Source organism: Mustela nigripes, chromosome X (genome assembly GCF_022355385.1).
Source record: "Mustela nigripes isolate SB6536 chromosome X, MUSNIG.SB6536, whole genome shotgun sequence".
Lineage (NCBI taxonomy): Eukaryota > Metazoa > Chordata > Mammalia > Carnivora > Mustelidae > Mustela > Mustela nigripes.
Window position 1 is genome coordinate 26,482,379 of NC_081575.1, and position 22,249 is coordinate 26,504,627.

Genomic DNA, 22,249 nt, shown 5'->3' on the forward strand with positions numbered 1-22,249 from the left:
CTTTCTCTGTCTGCCTCTCTGCCTACTTGTGATCTCTGTCTGTCAAATAAACAAACAAAATCTTAAAAAAAAAAAAAAATAAATAAATAAATAAAATAAAAATAGCTTCTAAAATCTTTTTGGCGGGACGCCTGGGTGGCTCAGTTGGTTAAGCAGCTGCCTTCGGCTCAGGTCATGATCCCAGCGTCCTGGGATTGAGTCCCACATCGGGCTCCTTGCTCAGAGGGGAGCCTGCTTCTCCCTCTGCCTCTGCCTGCCACTCTGTCTGCCTGTGCTCGCTCTCCTCCCCCTTCTCTCTGATAAATAAATAAAATCTTTAAAAAAAATAAAAAAAAATCTTTTTGGTAACTTTACTTTTTTAAAGGATTTTATTTATTTGGCAGAGAGAGAGAGAGCTTCAGCAGGGAAAGCAGCAGGCAAAGGGTGAGAGAGAAGCAGGCTCCTACCTAGCAGGTAGCTGATGTACGGCTTGATTCCAGCACCCTGGGATAATGACCTGAGGTGAAGGCAGATGCTTAACTGACTGAGCCACCCCGGTGCCCCCTTTTTAGTAACTTTAAAGTTTAGAGTTTTGCTAAGTTAAATGATGGAAGTTTACGGAATATCTAATTTCCAAGTAAGATAAACAATGAAACATTAATTACTGAACACAGGGGAAGCCTGGGTGGCTCTGTTGGTTGGGCCGCTGCCTTCGGCTTGGGTCGTGATCCCAGTGTCCTGGGATGGGAGTCCCACATCAGGCTCCTTGCTCAGCAGGAGCCTGCTTCTCCCTCTGCCTCTGCCTGCCACTCTGTCTTCCTGTGCTCACTCGGACAAATAAATAAATAAAATCTTTTAAAAAAATTACTGAACACAGGTTTTTATCTAGTTTTGGGTTCCTGTTACACATAAAGATAAATATGGGTCTATTAGTAAACACATTTTACACCACATTAAAAGACTAAAATGAAGAAGCATATGCTTATAGGAATTATGAAATGTACTCAAAAATTTGCCAATCTAAAAGAATACTGATGTAAACTGCTCACAATTGCTTATTAGTTTTAACCAGAAAAAAAAAAAGCTGGTTGTGTTTTTGGCTATGAAAGTGCATGAGGTATGGAGATGCATTTGTGATATAGGAAAAGAAAGTAATTTGTCCTGAAGTCAGTCTGGTTATTTCAAATTGGGAAAGGTGAAAAGAAGGGACAAACAGAAAGTTGGGAACACAGAGAGAGAGAGAGAGAAAATCCTACCTGGCATAATAAAGCTGGCTAAAATTGAATTGTTGGGGCACCTGGGTGGCTCAGTTGGTTAAGCATCTGCCTTTGGCTCAGGTCATGATCCTGGGATCCTGGATCAAGCCCCGAATAGGGCTCCCCACTAAGCAGGGAGCCGGCTTCTCCCTTTCCCTCTCCCTGCTCATACTCTCTCTCTGGCTCTCTGTCTCTCAAATAAAATCTTTAAAAAATTTTGAACTGTTATTACAAGGGTTTTTGTTTGGGTGCCTCGGTGTCTCAGTGGGTTAAGTCTCTGCCTTCAGCTCAGGTCATGATCTCAGGGTCCTGGGATGGAGCCCCATATCGGGCTCTTTGCTCAGGGGGGAGCTTGCTTCCTCCTCTCTCTCTCTGCCTGCCTCTCTGCCTGCTTGTGGTCTCTCTCTGTCAAATAAATAAATAAAAATCTTTTAAAAATTAGGGTTTTTGTTTAAAAAAGGGGGGGCACCTGGGTGGCTCAGTGGGTTGAGGCCTCTGCCTTTGGCTCGGGTCATGATCCCAGGGTCCTGGAATCAGGCCCTGCATCAGGGTCTCTGCTCAGTGGGGAGCCTGCTTCCTCCTCTCTCTCTTCCTGCTTCTCTGCCTACTTGTGATCTCTGTCTGTCAAATAAATAGATAAAATCTTTAAAAAACAAAAATAAAAATTAGGGTTTTTGTTAAATTTAATTTTTTAAAAAAGATTTTATTTATTTGAGTGAAAGAGTGTGCCAGCAGGGGAGGCGCAGAGGCAGAGGGATAAGAAGACTCCCTGATGAGCAGGGAGCTGGACACAGGGCCAATCCCAGGACCTGGAGATCATGACCTGAGCTGAAGGCAGATGCTTAACCTACTGAGCCACGCAGGCACCCTACAAGGGTTTTTAAAATAAGCTTTAATATTGGTAGTACACTTACGTAAAATTAAAACTCAGTTTTTCATTTGCTAAAAGGATAATGTTTCCTTGGACTATTGCTCTGCTAATTTAAGAGACTGTGAAAGGTTTTTCTTTACCTTTTAAGTAATCTTCTTAGAAAGCAAAGATTTTGTATTTTATTAAAATAATTTCCTGTGCTTTATCAATCAGCTCTTTGATTGGTTTTGCTCACAACTATGTAAGCTTTTGTATTTGCCCATAAAATCTTTTGTCACTCTGGTTAAATAATGTTTCATAATCATCTCTGATCCTATTTAGTCAAATGTTTTAAAGTATTTTGGTATTTTTGACAAAGTTTTCAAAAATTAAATTACAAATAAAGTCTTTTTGACCTCAAACTAGTTTGGGGATTTTTCCAAAGGGCACCCTTGAACCTCTCAAAAGATTTGTTCTCTCCTTATAAAAAGTGAGATATTAACTAATTAGGCTCATTTGGTATGTTAAATTACATGGGAAGCATTGTCAAATAACTGATAATAATCTTCTTAAACCTAAGTGTTCCACAAATCATATGAATTTTTTAAAAAGATTTTATTTATTTATTTGACAGAGAGAGACACAGTGAGAGAGGGAATACAAGTAGTGGGAATGGGAGAGGGCAAAGCAGGTTTCCTGCCAGCAGGGAGCCTGATGCAGGGCTCCATCCCAGGACCCTGAGATCATGACTAGAGCCGAAGGCAGACACTTAATAACTGAGCCACCAAGGCACCCCTCATATGAAATTTCTAGAAATCTGGGGGTGCCTGGCTGGCTCAGTTAGTCGAGTGTGCAACTCTTGATTTCAGGGTTATAGGTTTGAGCCCCAAGTTGGGTGCAGAGATTACTTAAAAATAAAACCTTAAGGAAAAAAATTATAAAATATTCTAAATTCTGAAAAAATTCTAAAAATCTGTTACATACTGGTATGCTTGCCATCTTAAAATGTATCTCACCAAAACAACCAAATTTCCTTGTCAACCGCATTATAACAAACACTCATCAGATCTTTAACCATTGCCATGTTAAAGGCTTTTGCTACTTACACTTATTTACTCTGATGCTTTTGCAAATGTTCCGCACAAGTGTTTCACCTTCAGAGAAATTCATGGGAAGGACTCTTTTTGCTTTTCCTTTTTAAGTAGGCTCCCTGCCCTGAGTGGAGCCCTATAGAAAGGACTCGACAGGTACGCTAGAATATGGGTTTCCAATAACTTTAAGATCATAAAACTGAACTGGGTGAGAATTTTTGGAACAAATGTAAAAGCTGGATTTAACAGAACAAGTACTAATTACATAATACTATAAAGAACTGAAGAGGTTGATTAGGATTCTTTATGACTTGTTTATAATATCACTTGTTCTTTCGTCTTTTTTTTTAAGGTTATTTATTTATTTATTTGACAGACAGAGATCTCAAGCAGGCAGAGAGAGGGGAAAGCAGGCTTCCCACTGATCTGAAAGCCCGATGTGGGGCTCAATTCCAGGACTCTGGGATCATGACCTGAGCTGAAGGCAGAGGCTTTAACCCACTGAGCCACCCAGGTGCCCCTTGTTCTTTCATCTTTTATCTTTCAGATATAAGGAATGCTTTCTTTAACAAAAAAAAAAAAAAAAAAAAAAAGATTTTAGGGACACCTGGGTGGCTCAGTCATTAAATCGTCTGCCTTTGGCTCAAGTCACGATCCTAGGATCCTGGGATCGAGCCCCGCACTGGGTTCCCTGGTTGGCAGGAAGCCTGCTTCTCCCTCTGCTGCTCCTCTGCTTGTGTTCCCTTTCTTGCTGTGTCTCTGTCAAACAAATAAATAAAAATCTTTTTTTAAAAAATATTTTATTTATTTATTTGACAGAGAGAGAGAGACCACAAGTAGGCAGAGAGGCAAGCAGAGAGAGAGGAGGAAGCAGGCTCCCCGTGGAGCAGAGAGCCTATGAGGGGCTTGATCCCAGGACCCTGAGATCATGACCTGAGCTGAAGGCCGCGGCTTTAACCCACTGAGCCACCCAGGTGCCCCCAAATAAATAAAATATTTTTTAAAAAGAGATTTAATTTATTGGGGCACCTGGGTGGCTCAGTTGGTTAAGCATCTGCCTTCGGCTTGAGTCATGATCCAGGGGTCCCGGGATCAGGCCCCAGGTTGTTGGGCTCCCTGCTCAGCGGGGGACCTGCTTTTCCCTCTCCCTCTGCCGCTCTCCCTGCTTGTGTTCAGTTTCTCTCATTTTCAGATAAATAAATTTCAAGTAAGTTTATTTGCGAGAGAAAGTATGTGTGCATGGACTCAAACTGGGAGAGTGAGAGGGAAAGAATCTCAAGTGGACTCTGCACTGAGCATGGAGCCCAAAGTGGGACTTGATCTCACAAACCCCAGATCATGACCTGAGCTGAAACCAAGAGCCAGATACTTAACCGACTGAGCGAGCCAGGCACCCCAGGAAACCCTTCTTCTTAAGCTACGACCTTAAGCAATTTGTTAAATGATACCTTTGAGAGCAGAAATGGAACATACATTTTTTACCTGATCCATCCAGAATTTGGAAACTCAGTATTCTTATTTTCATGGCAAGATAGTTACTTGCATAGGTTCTATAAGAATCTGTTCTCCTTATAACAGGACACAACTGGGAACACTGGCTATAGTACCAAGGCTTTGACTGGGATGTTATGTTTGAGAGAGACATGCACAGACTCAGATACCATTAGACAGCTTTAAGGAGCTAAGGCTAACTTCATGGAGCCAATAAAGCCCCTTGGAAAAATCAGCCTGATACCTTGCTTACAGGATTCCCGGTAGCCTTACCAGGTAAGGAAGGAAGGTCACCTTCAAGAAGGATAGGAACCTTAGGAAATCCTGGGAACTGTGAAAAGAGAAATTAACCCAAATCTGTAAGTATTACAGGTTAAGTCTAATGGCAAGTCTTAGCTTGGCTTTCTAACCCCAAGAAGCCTTTAAAGAGTCCAATCAGATTTCTTTTTTTTTTTTTAAAGATTTTATTTATTTATTTGACAGACAGATCATAAGCAGGCAGAGAGGCAGGCAGAGAGAGAGGAGGAAGCAGGCTCCCTGCTGAGCAGAGAGCCCGATGCGGGGCTCGATCCCAGGACCCTGATCATGACCTGAGCCAAAGGCAGAGGCTTTAACCCACTGAGCCACTCAGGCGCCCCTCCAATCAGATTTCTTATGAAAAGTTCCAACAAAGCAGATTAAAAGAGCCTATATGACAAATCAACACTCTTGTTACACTTATGTAAATAAGCCAAGTTTATTGAAACTAGACTGAATTTGCGAATAGACAGGTATGTGACTAACTTTAATAAAAATGGGGGGGGGGAATCTGACAGAGAAAAATTATGTTTCAGTAATACACCATTATGAATATCAAATTCTAGTTCTACTGGGGCACCTGGGTGGCTCAGTCAGGTTAAGCATTTGACTCTTGATTTTAGTCCAGGTTTTGATCTCAGGGTTGTAAGCTCAAGTCCCACATTTGATTCCACATGAAGTCTCTTAAAAAAAGTGGGGGTTGCCTGGGTGGCTCAGTTAGTTAAGTGTCTAATTTTTGGTTTCAGCTCAGGTTGTGGGACTTCATCTCATGGGTTGTGGGACTGAGCCCCACGCTGGGCTCTGGGCTTAGCAGGAAGTCTGCTTGGAGATACTCTCCCTCTGCCCCTTTCCTCACTTACGTTCTCTCTAAATAAATAAATCTTTTTTAAAAACTCTCAAGTGCTAGTGCTATTGTCTTTGAGTTCTACCTATAAACTGGATTGGATTCTGAATCCAGAAGTTTCCTCCAATATTTGGCTACAACTCTCCAAACTAACATTTCTAAATTTACCCCAACCTCCTGAGTTGGAATCAGAGAACTAAAACTGCTCCTTTTCCAAAGCCATGTGAGCTAAAGCCGGACAACTTCAGAGACATCACAACAGCTCACATACAGTCTTCATGCCTATTGCTATGTGGACCACTCAGAAAGATCACCAGAGACATTCAGGAAAATCTTTGAGAATGCCACTGTCTGCCTGCACTCTATCTGAAGCTTCTTCAAACTGACCATCTAGAAATCCTCTCACCAGGCTGCCTTCAGAACTCAGAAACTAGGCGGGTACCTGGGTGGCTCAGTCCTTAGGCGACTGCATTCAGCTCAGGTTGTGATCCCAGGTTCCTGCGATGGAGCCCCACATTGGGCTCCCTGCTCAGTGGGAAGCCTGCTTCTTCCTCTCCCACTCCCCCTGCTTGTGTTTCCTCTCTCACTATATCTCTCTCTGTCTAAAAAAACAACTCAGAAACTGAAACTTTCATCTGCTCTATTAACCTTTCTGTTTCGTTTTCACAGAAATTTCTCTTATTAAATACCAGACTGTTTGCATCACAGCCCTAACTTTGGGAGCTCAAGTGCATCACCATCTTCTGAAATGAGACACAATTATTTAACTGAACTGACTATTCTCAGGATTAAGAGACCAGTTCAGTGAGATGGAGCAATATACCAACTCAACTTCTGGGTTGTGAAACTTCATGGGCAAGCTTCAAAGGCTGGACTAAAGGGTATCAAAAGAAGCCTTCCCAAAGTGTCCAGCTTTGGTATGAGGATTACTTTTAAAATATTTATTACTATTATTACTCATTATAATTTCTACACCCAACTGGAAGCTCCAACTCACAACCCCGAGATCAAGTTGGATGCTCTTCTCAATAAGCCAGTCAGGCGCCCCTTATTTTTCTAAGTAAACTCTACCCTCAATGTGGGGCTTGAACTCAAGACCCAGAGATCAAAAGTTGCATACCCTACCAACCCAGCCAGCCAGGCGCCTGGGGCCTGTGGACTACTTTAACCGGAAGTGAGTCAAGCTCCAAAGATTCAGGAAATGCTTTTACCTCCTCCTCAACTGCCCAAAGGAATTTAGATAGAGGGCCTGGTCCAGGGAGAGAACTATCACCATAGATAACTGCAAAGAATACGAGCTAGGTGTGGTAAACTGGAGGAAGCTCTGTAGGACCTGGAGATCAAATTCCTGTGTTTCATGGTCTACGTATGGCCGGGGAAACGTTTATCAAACATTTGTTCTTCCCATGGTCCTATAAACTTTCTCCCCTTTGAAGTCTCAGACCCCTACCCCCTTTGCTCCCTAGCTTAGGATGGCATATAAATCTCAACTCTGACTGCCTGTAGATCTCATGTTCTTATGGGGCTCCCCCATATGTATGTAATCAAAATTTTTTTCCTATTAATCTGTCCTGTATCAGTTTACCAGCCAAAGGAACCTAGAAAAGTATAAAAATAATCCCCCAACACATTCCCAGTAGCAGTAATCCTTACCAATTTGTGTATTCCTCCAGAGATGATCTATGAATATACTAAGCCACCCAGGCACCCCAGAAATGAACTTTTTTCCCCCGGAAATAAACATTTTAAAAGATACCACCATTTTTGTTCTGTTTGGCAGGACAGTGATGGCCATCACTGCCAACAATAAAAATATAACAGTGGGAAAGGTACGTGATTAACAGGCACTCTTGTTAGCTCAGTGGGTTAAGCCTCTGCCTTCAGCTCAGGTCATGGTCTCAGGGTCTTGGGATCAAGCCCCGCATCAGGCTCTCTGCTCAGTGGGGAGCCTGCTCCCCCACCCCCGCCTCTGCCAGCCTCTCTGCCTACTTGTGATCTCTCTCTGTCAAATAAATAAATTCTTTAAAGAAAAATAAAAATTGGTATACTTTTTGTGGTGGTGGAAATGGGTCAAAGAAGTAAAGGGGATTAAGAGTACACGTATGTTGGGGCAGTTGGGTGGCTCAGTTGGTTAAGCACCTGCCTTCTCCTCAGGTCATGATCCTGGGGTCCTGTGATCAAGCTCCATGTCAGGCTCCCTGCTAAGAGGAGAGTCTGCTTCTCCCTCTCCCTCTGCCCCCTGCCTTGCCTCCTCTCTCCACTCCTCTCTCCACTCTCAAATAAATAAATGTCTTTTTTTTTAAAAAAGAGTACACTTACTTATCTTGATGAGCACCAAATAATATATGAAATTGTTGAATCATTATTATACATTTGAAATAAATATAACTTTATGTTAACTACACTAGAATTAAAAGTTTTAAAAAATTAGTACACCTTTCCTAGAGTAAGGTAGCAATATGTTCTAAAATCTTAAATATGTAATTATCTTCTGAGCCACCTATTCTAGTTGAAAGCATCAACTTTAAGGAAAACATCAAGGATTTTTTAAAATAAAAAATATATAAGGATATTCAATACAGTGCTATTGATAAGCAAAAAAATTCAATATCCAACAAATGAGGACAACACTTCGGTAATGTGGATACTAGGCATTCATTAAAAACTGAGGTTGTAGAAGAATATTAAAGGACACAGACATATGTTCACCCTGTTGTCTTAAGTGATAAAAAAAAGCTGATTACAAAATACTGTGCAGTATAATCCTAATTATAAAAAAAATACAGATATATAAAGACAGGCTAAATTATACATCAGAATTCTACTGTGGTTATCTCTGGCCAGTGGGATTATTGATTTTTATTTTCTTCTTTGTGCTTAATTTTCTAAATTTTATACAGTAAATGGATTATATTCTAATCAAAAGAAAAAAAGCAGTTGGGCTCTTAGTCAGGTCCCTTATATAATCCTACTCAGCCGACTGGGGGGTGTTACTTGGCTATATGCCAGGTGACCATGCTTCCTTCATCTGTAAACACATAAGCCTGGTAAACTATCAAAAGCAGGGCCTGGTATTGCAAGGTTTGGGCATTTCATTCACAAAAGATCATTCTCATAACAAGGAGAGGGAAGGATATATTCTTGGTTCGTATCTTTTTGCCTTTGGTGAGAATTTTTGCCAGCTTGCTACTTTGTAATATTACTGTTAGGTTACTAACTCCAAGCCACACCAATGAGAAAGAAGAAATTGTAAACTGATGTCAACACTGTCAATCATCAGGCTCAAGAAGAAAAGAGAGAGATACAGGTCAACTCCCAGAGGTAAAAGCGGTAATCAGGTCATATCTACAGTGGTTGGCCATGAACAAAATGTCATCTGGTGCCCTGCTTGGTGGCAGTAAATCACCAGCAGTGAAGACTGAGAAATACAGGTATTACCTAATTGCTACTTATTGTTAACTTGAGTTGAAAATGGGAGGGACTAATCACAGGCCTGTACCCCTGAAACAAATAATATATTATATGTTAGTAAAAAAAAGAAAAGAAGAAAAAAAAGAAAACGAAAGGACTTTGTTGCAAATGTTTGAGTGATGTCTATAGCAGGAGTTCTGAACTACTCATTCACTGCGTTATAAAAATCATCAATTAATTTGGGACCTGGTAAGAACAAGAGTTGCCTGTAATCTTTCCCAAAAAAATTCCCCTAGTTTTTACAAAAGGGAAGTTCTGAATCAAGTACATTATAAACCAAAATCATCATAATTTTCAGACACCCACAAGCAAAACTTGTTCACCAGAGCTGACTGTACTTGTGTTGACAGGATAACAGAAATCACTCTTTCATTTTGAAGCATAAGGAAGTTAAATGATTTGACTGAGGCCATAGAACTGATTGGTGGCAAAGAAGTGGAACTTACTCTGTTTGATACTTACCCAGATAACTTATCCTGACAGAATGATTAGAATGCAGGACTTAAAAAAATCAGATGGTTCCACACGTGCCATGCTGAGGTTCTTTAATAGATGATTTGGTGAACAGGTAATACCTACCCTAGATATTTCTCAGAATTAAGTACTCTTCCATGATCATGTTGAGATCTCAAGCCAAGTGCTGAAACAAGCTCTTGGTAAAAGCCAGTATCTTTTCCTTTTCTCCAGTAAAAATATTTAGTTCTATCTGAAAGTCACTCTGCTGCCTATACGCATGCAGGTTTGTCTTCTGTCTGGGTTTGAATTAAAATGACACCAAGTAAAGGAGACTGCCACAGCAGTCAGATTAAAACAGTACCACATAGTTAATGAGTGCTCACGTGTTCTAAACTATCTACAAACTCACTTTCATTTCCCTCTATACAATCATGTTAGCTACACATAAAACTACTATAACATGCTGAATTGAAACTGAAAAATGTCACCCTATTTAACAGAAGGTCAAAAACTCAACACAGAGCTTGTGTGAGTCCACGGCCCATCCTCTCTTTTTTCACCACGTCACCTCTGATAATAACTAAATACGTATGTGAATTACAATTAGAAGGTTTTCATATGTGGTATCTAATTTAAACTAAGCAATATATCACAGCCCCCATTTGAAATATGGGGAAACTGTGGTTTTCTGATAGTTACTCATCAAAGATCATACAGTAAATGACAGTCAAAAGACAAACCTGGTGATTATGAGCAATATGGGTCTAAAGAAATTACTCTAAGAATTACTGGCAGAAGGGTTAGTTTGGTGAGGCAGCAGAAAATGTCAGTTCCTGGCCCTTTCAAGGCTTGAAAAATTAGCGGGAGCCACTGAAAGGTAAAGCACATAGCAATGTAATTACATATAGGAGAGGCCTGTATTGTGAGGCCAACAAAATTATCACAAGATGTATAAAAGTTCAAACCATATGTAAGAATTTATAGATTCCAGGGAATACAACTTTCCCCAGTTAAGGAAATCAGCCTTAACTCACTCAGTTCAACCTCTGCCTGATCATCTGAGTTCAAGCTATTTCCAGTCTGTACAGGTAAACCTCAGTTTCACCATGACCTGTATTCTTCAAAATACATTATAAAAGCAGATCATGGCAGGGCGCCTGGGTGACTCAGTGGGTTAAGCCTCTGCCTTTGGCTCAGGTCATTGTCTCAGGGTCCAGGGATCGAGCCCCACATCGGGCTCTCTGCTCAGCAGGGAACGTGCTTCCCCCTCTCTCTCTACCTACTTGTGATCTCTGTCAAATAAATAAATAAAATCTTAAAAAAAAAAAGTAGATTATGGGGACACCTAGGTGGCTCAGGTCATGATCTTGGGGTCCTCAGATCAAGCCCCACAGGCTCCCTGCTCAGTGGGGAGTCTGCTTCTCCTCCCCCTACTGCTGCCTCTGCCCCTCCTCCCCACTCGTGTTCCCAGTCTGTCTCAAACAAATGAAATCTTAAAAAAAATTTTTAAAAAAAGCAGATCATGATAAGTGAATCACATGTATCCTTAACTAAGATTGGGGATCAACCATACCAAAATCAAGTTGTAAAATGTATCACATAGCAAAGCTACAACAATACCAGAATTAAAAATAATAAAAGTCCATGCCAAGTCCTACAAAATTACATAAAATATGCTTTTACCACACAAAGGACAATCTAATATTAAGTATAATCAGAGCACATAAAACATATAACTCGTAAGTCTGGCCTCAAATTCTTTTGGTAGATATAGTAACTAATCAACAGCCGCTTTGGTTAATTTCTCAGAGCACAGAAAGTCCTTTTTTTCTCTGGAAGGCCTTAGAAGTTTCAGTTTTTCCTTTTTTATCTAATACATTATAACAAGCAAAGGCATTCAGTCAACATTTTTTTTTAAAGACTCCACTTCTTTATTTGAGAGAGAGAGCACACAAGCCAGGGGAGAAGCAGTAGGAGAGGGAGAAGCAGACTCCCCACTGAGTGGGGAGCCCAACCCAAGGCCCAATGCCAGGAATCAAGACCTGATCCAAAAGTACACCCAACCAGCTGAGCCACCCAGCTGCACCTCAGTCAACAATTTTTAAGATTTATTTATCTGAGAGAGAGATGGGAGGAGGCAAAGGGAGAGTGAGAACTTTTTTTTTTTAATGGTGTATTTAAACTAACAAGGCAAAGAAAAGAATTCAGATATTTCTGACTTCAAAAGAGATCAATCAGCAATAAGCTAATTTTTAAAAAAGATTTTATTTATTTGACAGAGAGAGACACAGTGAGAGAGGGAACACAAGCATGGGGAGTGGGAGAGGGAGAAGCAGGCTTCCCGCGGAGCATGGAGCCTGATGTGGGCCTTGATTCGAGGATCCTGATATCATGACCTGAGCTGAAGGCAAAGGTTTAATGACTGAGACCCCCAGGTGCCTCATAAGCTAATTTTTAAAACCCAACATCAAAACAAACAAATCAAAAAGCACCCAGTAAGCATCTTTCAAACGCTTAAGCAGTATTTTTTAGCTTGAGGTCTTAGTGTTGACCTATACCTGATAAAACTCTTCCTTTAACTTGACAAGAATTATGCTTTCCTTCTTTCAGCACCGAAATGAAAGGCAGACATCCTAGATTTATTCACTTCTCGCTGGGAGAGCTACAGTGTTAGGCTTATAAAAATACAAACAAAAGAAACGCATCTCCAAGGGAGACAGAAACTTAAGCAGACTCCACGCCAAGTGTGAAGCCCAATGTGGGGCTCGATCCCACAACCCTGAGATCTTGACCTGCACCAAAACTAAGAGTTGAATGCTCAACCAACTGCACCACTCAGGCGCCCTTCAGTCAACCATTTTTTGCCAGGCACATACTTACTACATGCCAGGCACATACTTACTACATGCCAGTCACTTAATACAGTGATGTAAGAATTTGGCTCAGGGGCGCCTGGGTGGCTCAGTGGGTTAAAGCCTGTGCCTTCAGCTCAGGTCATGATCCCAGAGTCCTGGGATCGAGCCCCGCATCGGCTCTCTGCTTGGCAGGGAGCCTGCCCCCCCCCCCCCCCCCCGTCTCTCTGCCTACTTGTGATCTCTGTCTGACAAATAAATAAATAAAATCTTAAAAAAAAAATAATTTGGCTCAAAGCAGAAGGTGCTCAGGGTGTGTTAGTTGGGTTGTCTCAAGCTGAAACCATCTTAAGTGCTATCTCAGCATTTCTCACTTCAGTTCCTCAATTCATTCAAAGATATTAAGTTAGTCAATTTTGATCAAAGCAACACCATCAAAATATGTGTCTAAGAGATCTTCTAAAATATAACATGCAATGGAAGAAAAGCATGGCTACCAGAATCGGAGAAATCTGGATTCCAATCCTACCCCTGCAACATAATAGCTATTTGGACTTTAAGCAAGTTACTGAACCCTTCTGAACTTCCACAAATTTTCTCTCCTCTGTACTATGATAATCCCAGAAACCCAGTTTTTCCCTCTTCAACTTATTCTATACCCACCCTACAAGATAAAACAGGCCAGCTTTTAACACAGTAGTGACACAGATATCATCACATCTTCAACAAATTAAAGTTCAAGTACTTAGCATGTGAAATTTTTAAAAAATAAAGTATTCAAATCATAAAGGCAGAAAAAAATGAAAGAATAATCACAAATTATTAAGGTTTCTATCTCCACCTTATTCTTAATTTCTTTTCATTTTATTTGAGGTATTTATTCCAAAAAGATTTTGAATTGTTATTTGGGATTTTTTTCCTTTGGTAAAATGTGAGATAATCAATTTAAAACAAAAACCTATTATAATGGATTTTCAATCTTTGGAGTCAACTAGCCCAAACCTGTTACTTTATAAAATGAAGGCAAAGCATAGAGTAAGATGTAGGATATGGGGCACCTGGGTGGCACAATTGTTAAGCATCCAGCTCTTGGTTTCTGATCAAGCTGTGATCTGCAATCGGGCCCCACATCAGGCCCCTAGCTCAGTGTGGAGACTCTCTCTCCCAGGGTGCCTTGGTGGCTTAGTAGGTTAAGCGTCTGACTTCAGCTCCGGTCATGATCTCAGGGGTCCTGGGACTGAGTCCCCTCCCCACAACAGGTCATCACTCAGCAGGGAGTCTGCTTGTCTTTCTCTCTCCCTCTGTCCCTCCCCCTGCTTGTGCTTTCTCTGTTTCAAATAAATCAATCTTAAAAGAAAAGAAGAATATGGAGAATAAATAAAAACTACATTTTAAAAGACTTTTCATGACACAGGAAATCTTCAATAAAGAATGCTGAGTAAGAAAAAAGGATTACCGCAAGGGACATACAATATGAGCCAAAACAGTAAAAGCAAGCATAAAAGAACAGGATTTTGCTTCTTCTCTTTATACTATTCTCAATTTCATAAGTTTTCCATAATAAACATATTTATCTTAAAATTTAAAATATTCAAAATATTCTATGTTTTAAATGGGATATTTAACTCATAAAATGTTAAGAAAATAGAAATATGTAGGCACTGAGGGGTTTAGTGACTTGCTCACAATCTCACAGCTAAATGGAAACAAAGCCAAGACAACCCAGGCATCAAATCCAGGGCTCTTCTCACAGTACCACATGACCTCCACGACATGAAAATAGTAAAATGTTCACCGGGAATTGCACAGGAAGAACTGATGAAGAGCTGGAAGCCTGGAACTTTTAAATTTTGTTAGCAATAAATACCTTTTTTGCCTTAAGTTAAAAAAAAAGAGTATTCAACATCAATTTCTTTTACCACTACTGTTTTTGTCTCCTCAAATCTACTCACGATGACCTTAAATAGTGGTACAGATTACATTTTATAATACTATTACCAGATTAGAACACAGATATAAAGTTTGAGAACTGACAGCTCCTGATAATCTCCCAGCCTCAAGAGAACAAGGACATCTATTTTGCCACATCTGGTCTTTCGAACCCTACACCACACAGTAAAATCCCTGGCATACAGTAGGTGATCAATAAATGTTTACTTTATAAAGTGTAACTTCCCCCCCCTTCACATTAGCACTAACTACCAGACTTTTAAATATTAGAACAAAAATAACCAGTGACAGTATCATTTCATACTGGGTTAAGTGTTTACAAGAGAAACAAAGAATTTATCAAACAAATTAATGTTTATAACCAAATGTAAGGGGTATATTTAGGTTAGTAAAATATTTCAAGCACTATACAAATTAACTGGCATGTTAATTACAGTAATTCTTATCTACTGAAATGGGCCTTACCTTTAGCCAGCATTTCTTTTTCTGCCTAGCTGGGAGTCTCTGAATGGACTACAAAGCAATAAAGTTACAAAGGTAGCACAAGGGGTACTGGACTAGGACCCAGACCTTAGTCCAAGCTCTTCTAATAGTTAGATATATAATCTTGGGCAAGTTACTTTTTCAACTCTTTTGAGTCCCAGTTAATCTATTCATAAAAAGAAAAGAGTTGAAGTACTGATCACTAGAGACCCTTCCAATCTCAATTTTTAAAAAATGATTCTTATCCACAAAGATTCTACATTCAGATTTTTTCACTGCATCAAACTGGGTATCTTGAATGTTATAGTTTGCTATATTACTTGATAAGGAAAAGTCAGCATATTTTCTAAGAATATATAAAGATTAGTAGTAACATATTCTTTTTACCATCTTATATTAGGGACAACAAGAGAACACAAGAAATGTGAGCATCTGTTAATCAGGCCTGCTCTGCCAGGTAGGCTGACAGGAACCATACTGGATTTTACAATATAGACCACTGATACATAAATGCATATATATGTATGTCTTTACATAGCACAGATAAATACTTATATTGATATACATAGAGGTGTGTGAATTTTAAAAATTGTTCCTAATTGTAAAATCAATACTTATGTTAAGAAATTCCAAACAGGGGCGCCTGGGTGGCTCAGTGGGTTAAAGCCTCTGCCTTCAGCTCAGCAGGGAGCCTGCCTCTCTGCCTACTTGAGATCTGTCAAATAAATAAATAAAATCTTAAAAAAAGAAAGAAAGAAATTCCAAACAGTACATTAGGCCACATGTGAAGAGCAAATTAAAAAACATTCCATCCCTCCATTAAGTAGCCACTGTCCACGTTTTTCTTGTGTATACGTCAAGAAATTATCTAAGTATATTCAAATATGCATATGTGCATGTGTGTATAAATCTTAACCTACTGTTGCCACTTCTTGAATGATGGGGAAAGTATCTCATGCACTGGCTTCATAAACACGTGAAATACATTGAAAGTTTTAGCACAGCTGTATGGTACGAAGCGGTATACGCTTCCGAAGTGTGCAGTGAATTGCTTGGAGGCATGTGCTGCAGTTGCTCTGAAAGAGCGGTGAGCAAGGAGCCAGACAAGCTGGGTTCTAATCTTAAATTGAGTAGCCTCAGGCAAGCCATGAAATCTTCCCGTACCTCAGTTTCCGCTTTTGTAAAATTAAGACGATTCAACTAAGATCCCTTCCAACTCTAAAATGTTATAGTTCTAAGATGGCCGTCTGTAACTGTGTTCTTTTGAACTGGTTTTAAGAAATCCCGAAGTAAAAAAAGGGAAGAAAGATACACCATAGCAACCTCCAGTCTTACAAGAGTACATTTCTATGCGTCACTGACTATCAAGGTATGGTGTGACAAACCTAGGGACATAATTATACTTGAAAGCAAAGTAGTAGATTATTAAAATCGGATAGGTTTTCACAAAGCTTTGATTGACATTTTTTTTTGGAGGTGGAGGGGGCTGTTGCTGAAACGCTTAGTTTCAGCAATAACCAACCCCCTCCTCCCAAAAACAAGTGTATTATGGAGTTAAAATAATGAAACTGAAAGACTGAATTTTGTTTTACTCACAGAATATGCTCGGGAGGTGACTAGGGCAGCAAAGATTGGAAAGAATTACTAGCTAATTTCCTCTTCCGGAAGCTCTTTGGCTCCTATTCTTTCTGCTTCACAAGCCCTTGCCAGGCACACTCCACCCAGCTCAATACCTGCCACACGCATCAGATGGGAGGGGGGGGGCTCTTTGATCATTTAAAAAAAAAAGTTCTTTGACTGCATTTACCGTAGGGGTCACAGGGTTTAAGAAGGCACCCGGCCACCTGAAGCCACCCACCCACCCACGCCTTCCTTCGGCGCTCCCAGGAACCTGGGCGAGCAGCCGCTGCTGGGCCACCCGCGCCGCACACGGGCGGCCTTCCCGCCCTCCCCCGCAGCGCGGGGCCCGCGGGGAGGGGGGGGTTGAGGAGGAGGAAGCCCGTACAGGCAGTACCCACCGCGCTAGGAGAGCCAGCCCGGATCGCCCGCGGCGCCCTGCGCGGTCCGGAGGGGAGGGTCCTGGAGGAGGGGCGGCCCGAGCCCCAATCTGGAAATGCCAACTCCGCTCTGCGGCCGGGCCCCAGCCTAGAAGGAAACGGAAGTCCCTTCGTCTCCCGCAGGCGCACCCACCAGCCCGCCCATCGCCCGGAGGAACCCCGAGTCCATGGCAGGGCCTCAAACAGACACCCGCCACTGTCGCTCAAGCTCACGGCCCCGGCCTCGCCACGGGTACACCCCCCCCCCCCCCCCCCCCGCACACTCCTTTTTACCGCCCCCGCCCGGGGGCCAGCCTCCCGCCCTGCAAGGCCCCTCCTTCTTCCCCTCCGCCATTTTCGAACTTACCCTTCGGGCCCTGGCGTCCTTGAGTAGTGCTGAGCCCTCCCGGGGCGCAGCCAAGGTCCCGCCACTTCCCTGGGCCGGAAGGGGGCAGCCAGGACAATTGAAGCCCTTGTCCCCCCCCCCCCCCCCCCCCCCCCCCAGCTGGAAGCCACAGCCTGACCTGGCGGATGCGCCTGCGCAGTGTGTACTTCGCAGTCCCCGCCCCCCCGCTCAAGCGTTTCCTCTTTGCCCTTGAGGTGTTTTTTTCCCACGGCTTTTACCTGCTGGACTCGTGTTGACCAGTCGGGGACTAGAGATAAAATTACGAATGTAAAGAGCGAACAAGATGCGTTCTCACTGTAGACCAGGCAATGTGGTAGGCATATAACGTGTTCTTTGTTGTAATTTTGACAACTCTGTAAGATAGGCACTCTCTTATTAATCCCATTTTACAGAGGAAATTGAGGCCTAGAAAGGATAAGCCCCTCCACTACCATGCAACTAATAAATGAGGGAACTGGGATTAGAATATGGTCTGTAGCCTAGTTGGGAAGGATAAAAGGAAAGAGATTTTCATTTCGGACAGCAAGGGGATTGAGAGATAAAGGGAAAATGAGTAGGATGAAAGCAGAAGGCAGGGAAAACTGGAAATCTGGTACATAAAATGCTGAGCATATCCTGGATTTATTTCAGGTATGCTGTGCTGTAAGATTGTCAAACAGACAAATGAATTTTGTGTCACAAACTTGGGCGCTCCCTTATATGCTGGCATAGTGACATGAGAGGTTCTGAATGAGTGTTTCATTTAAAATGAAAGAGGAAGAGGGACGCCTGGGTGGCTCAGTTGGTTGGACGACTGCCTTCGGCTCAGGTCATGATCCTGGAGTCCCAGGAACGCGTCCCGCGTCGGACTCCCAGCTCCATGGGGAGTCTGCTTCTCTCATTTAAAGAGGAAGATTATAAGTATCACCTCCATCCTCAAATGATGTTGCTCTTCTTGAAAAGGGAACTTGGAGGGAGGAGCGGAAAGACTCTTTGGTTGTTAGGCTTTTGCTAAATATTACCCTCTCCGATCCTCTTTTACTGTCATAGCTCTGAGAATCTCACATCTGACTTACTGTGGTAATACTAATTGCAATCAAATACTTATCTCACTTAATTCTCAGAGCAATCTTATGAAATATGTAACTACCATCATTTCCATTTTACAGAGGAAGACATTGAGGTTTAGAGAATTTAGGTGGCTTGCCCAAAGTCACACTGTGAGTAGGTGTGGGAGCTGGAACACTGATTCAAACCTAGATCTTCTGATTACAGGTGTGTCTGACCACTACCTGGTCTCCTGGACTGGCCTCTCTATCCCTAGGACTGGTCCCCAGCATTACAGCCTGTACAAGGCCATGTAAGTTAAACCCTTCAACACTACTTCCCAGATAATGTTAAAACACCTTAGCTCTATGTTCACTCCCCTGGACACCCTACTGTCAAGTGAAAGAAAACCATCCTCAAAGTAGGTTAGCAAATGCTTTATTCATTTTCTTACTGGGGACTATAGCCTGGGAAAACAGTCTTTCAGATGGCTCTGAAGAACTGCTCCAAAGCTCATTAGCTACCGGGGATTATATATACAAAAGGGGAAAAGGGTATGCCTGCTTGCAAGCAGCTGTCCAAATACTTGCACATCAAAAGGTATAATTTGTTACGGTTGTAAAAATTAAGGCTTAAAAGAAAATAAGCTTTATTGATTTCCACACAGACACAAGAAAGACCCTTAGGTCATCTTAAGACTTTATGTTTTTATCATATCTGTTTAAAAATATTGCTTGCATGTCTCTGCTTAATTGGTTTTCCAGTTCTTTCTGTTTTTGATTCTTCCTTGAGGTCACTTGAGACAGTCACAGAACGCTGTCATCAGTCATCGACTGTAGTTTTAGTGCACACTATCTTCTAACAAAATAGAGCTATGAACTGTGCCCCTGCCCACTTCCAGCTTTTCTGCCTTCCATTCATTTACTGAAATGGCTCAAGGGTACAAAGACTGCCCTTACTCAAAGCCTCTGATTCCTTTAGCTGAGGGTCATCTCTTCTTCCTATTCTGAACTCTCTTGGCACTTGAATTTTTGTTTTTGGTTTTGTTAGCACCTTTTCAAAGTTTTTTTTTTTTAAAGATTTTATTTATTTATTTGACAGAGAGAAATCACAAGTAGTCAGAGAGGCAGGCAGAGAGAGAGAGAGGGAAGCAGGCTCCCTGCTGAGCAGAGAGCCCAATGCGGGACTCGATCCCAGGACTCTGAGATCATGACCTGAGCCGAAGGCAGCGGCCTAACCCACTGAGCCACCCAGGCGCCCCTCAAAGTTTTAATTAAATGTGTCTAACATAGGGGCATCAGGTTGGCTCAGTCAGTGGAGCATGTGACCCTTGATCGTGGGTTGTGAATTCCAGCCCCATGTTGGGCATAGAAATGACTTAAGACAAAGTATATAACGTAAAATTTACCATTTTAACCATTATTAAGTATACATATCAGTGACATTGAGTACCTTGAGAAATTTTTATCTCACTTGGCACTTGAATTTGTGCCCTTGTTATGGAACGCAGTGCTTTCTGTGATGTAATATACCTATTTGTGTACATGTCTTATCTCATCTATACCTGAAGTTCATTTATGGTAAGATCTATGTCTAACTCATTTTTGTAATTCCTCCAAAGCTCTTGGAGTCATCTTTAATCCACCCCCCACTCTTCTATCCCACATCCAATTCATCAGCAAATCCTATCCATCTCAATTTTCAAAATATATCCAGAATCCCACCAATTCACATTGACACCATTATGACCCTGGTCTGTCTGTCTCTTGCACTTTAGCTTCCTCGCTTGTCTTGCAGCTTACATCCTTGCTCCTCTCCAGTCTATTCACACAGCAGCCAGAGCTATGCTAGTAAGTCAGCTCATTGTCATTTTCATTTATCAGCTCAAAGCCCTCAGTGGCTCTCCATTTTACTCAGGGTAAAAGCCACAGATGTATAATGGCCTACAAAGACTATTGTAGCCAGCCACCAAGATGATCTCTACTGATCTTTACCTCTTGCTCTTCATGCCCTTGGCTAATTGTCTTCTACAGAGAAGTAGGGCTGACCTGTGTAAACTAATAGAATACTGTGGAAGTGATGGCAGATGATTTAAAAGCCTAGGTCATAAAAAGCATTGTGGTCTCTGCCTCACTCTGTCTTGGATTTGTTGCTCTGTGGGAAGCCAGCTGTTATGTCATAAGGATTCTCAAACAGCATGTAGAGAGGCCCACATGGGAAAAACCTGAGTCCTCCCCTTTTTCACCTCTACTCCTCCCCCACCACCAACAGACACCAACTTGTCAACCACATGAGTGAGCCACCTTGGAAGTGGATTCTTGAGGCCCAGACTTCTGATGACTGCAACTTCTTGAAACCCAAAGCCAAAACCACCAGCCAAACCACTCATAATTCCTGTGTATTGCTGTTTTAAATAGCTAAATTTCACTTGTTTTTATTTTTTTCCATAATCTCCATGCCTAATGTGGCTCAAACTCATGACCTCGAGATCAACTGTCCTGTCTTCCACTGACTAAGCCAGTCAGGTACCCCTTAAATAGCTAAATTTTAGGCAATTTGTTATTCAACAATAAATTACTAATACAAAGGCTCTACACAGTCAGGGTCCTTTGTCCCTTTATGTCTTCATCTCCTAGTCTTTCCCTGATTTCTTTAGCTTTCCTGCCTCAGGGCCTTTGCACTTGCTATTCACTCTGTATGGAACACTTCCTCCAGATTTTTCCATGGCTTGTCCTTCAAGTCCTTGCTTAATTGGCACCCTCTCAAAAAAGAAAATTGTCACCTTCTCAATAAGGTCTACCATGACCACCATATCTAAAATTACAACTTCTCTCATAGCATTCTCAATCTCCCCTGCTCTACTTCCCCTCCCCCCCCATGGCATCTATCACTTTGGAACGTACTGTATGGTTATTTTTTTTTAATATTTTAGTTATTTATTTGAGAGAGAGAGAAAAAATGAGTGGTGGGGAGGGGCAGAGGGATAGGGAGAAGCAGACTTCCTGCTGAACAGGGAGCCCTAAGTGGGGCCCTGTCCCAGGACCTGGAGATCATGAACCTGAGCTGATGGCAGACATTTAACTGACAGAGCCACCCAGGCACTCCAATTATTTTCTTTATTGTGTTTATTTGTTGTATGTCTCCTACCAACCCCTACTAGACTCTAAGCTCCAAGAGGACAGGAATTTTTCTCTTCTTCACTGATCTAGCCCAAGTACTTAGAATAGTGTCTGGCCGGGACGCCTGGGTGGCTCAGTTGGTTAAGCAGCTGCCTTCGGCTCAGGTCATGATCCCAGCGTCCTGGGATTGAGTCCCACATCGGGCTCCTTGCTCAGCAGGGAACCTGCTTCTCCCTCTGCCTCTGCCTGCCATTCTGTCTGCCTGTGCTCGCTCTCTACCCCCCCTCTCTCTGATAAATAAATAAAATCTTAAAAAAAAAAAAAAGAATATCAGTCACACCTTTAAAAAAGGGTGGGGAGGCACCTGGGTGGCTCAGTGGGTTAAGCCTCTGCCTTCCGCTCAGGTCATGATCCTGGGGTCCTGGGATGGAGCCCCCCATCGGGCTCTCTGCTTGGCAGGGGGCCTGCTTCTCCCTCTCTCTCTGCCTGCCTCTCTGCCTCCTTCTGATTTCTGTCTGTCAAATAAATAAATAAAATCTTTGGGGCGCCTGGGTGGCTCAGTGGGTTGGGCCGCTGCCTTCGGCTCAGGTCATGGTCTCAGAGTCCTGGGATCGAGTCCCGCATCGGGCTCTCTGCTCAGCA

The 22,249-nt window shown here is 42.1% G+C and overlaps 1 protein-coding gene across 6 annotated transcripts in view; it reads right to left on the reverse strand.

Moving 5' to 3' along the window:
- Nucleotides 1-17,531, reverse strand: part of XIAP (X-linked inhibitor of apoptosis) — a 57,120-nt gene extending 39,589 nt beyond the window's left edge. For 3 of the 6 annotated variants that reach the window (XM_059385869.1, XM_059385865.1, XM_059385867.1), the window contains exons 1-2: nt 17,424-17,531; nt 17,039-17,165 (exon numbers count right to left, since the gene is read on the reverse strand). The gene's annotated coding sequence lies outside the window, so the exon portion shown is untranslated. Of the gene's footprint in view, nt 1-4,940; nt 4,999-6,250; nt 6,408-16,616; nt 16,712-17,038; nt 17,166-17,423 lie in introns of those variants that run through there. The other 3 variants (XM_059385866.1, XM_059385870.1, XM_059385871.1) reach the window with 3 other exon arrangements.
- Between the last annotated feature and the right edge of the window lie 4,718 nt (nt 17,532-22,249).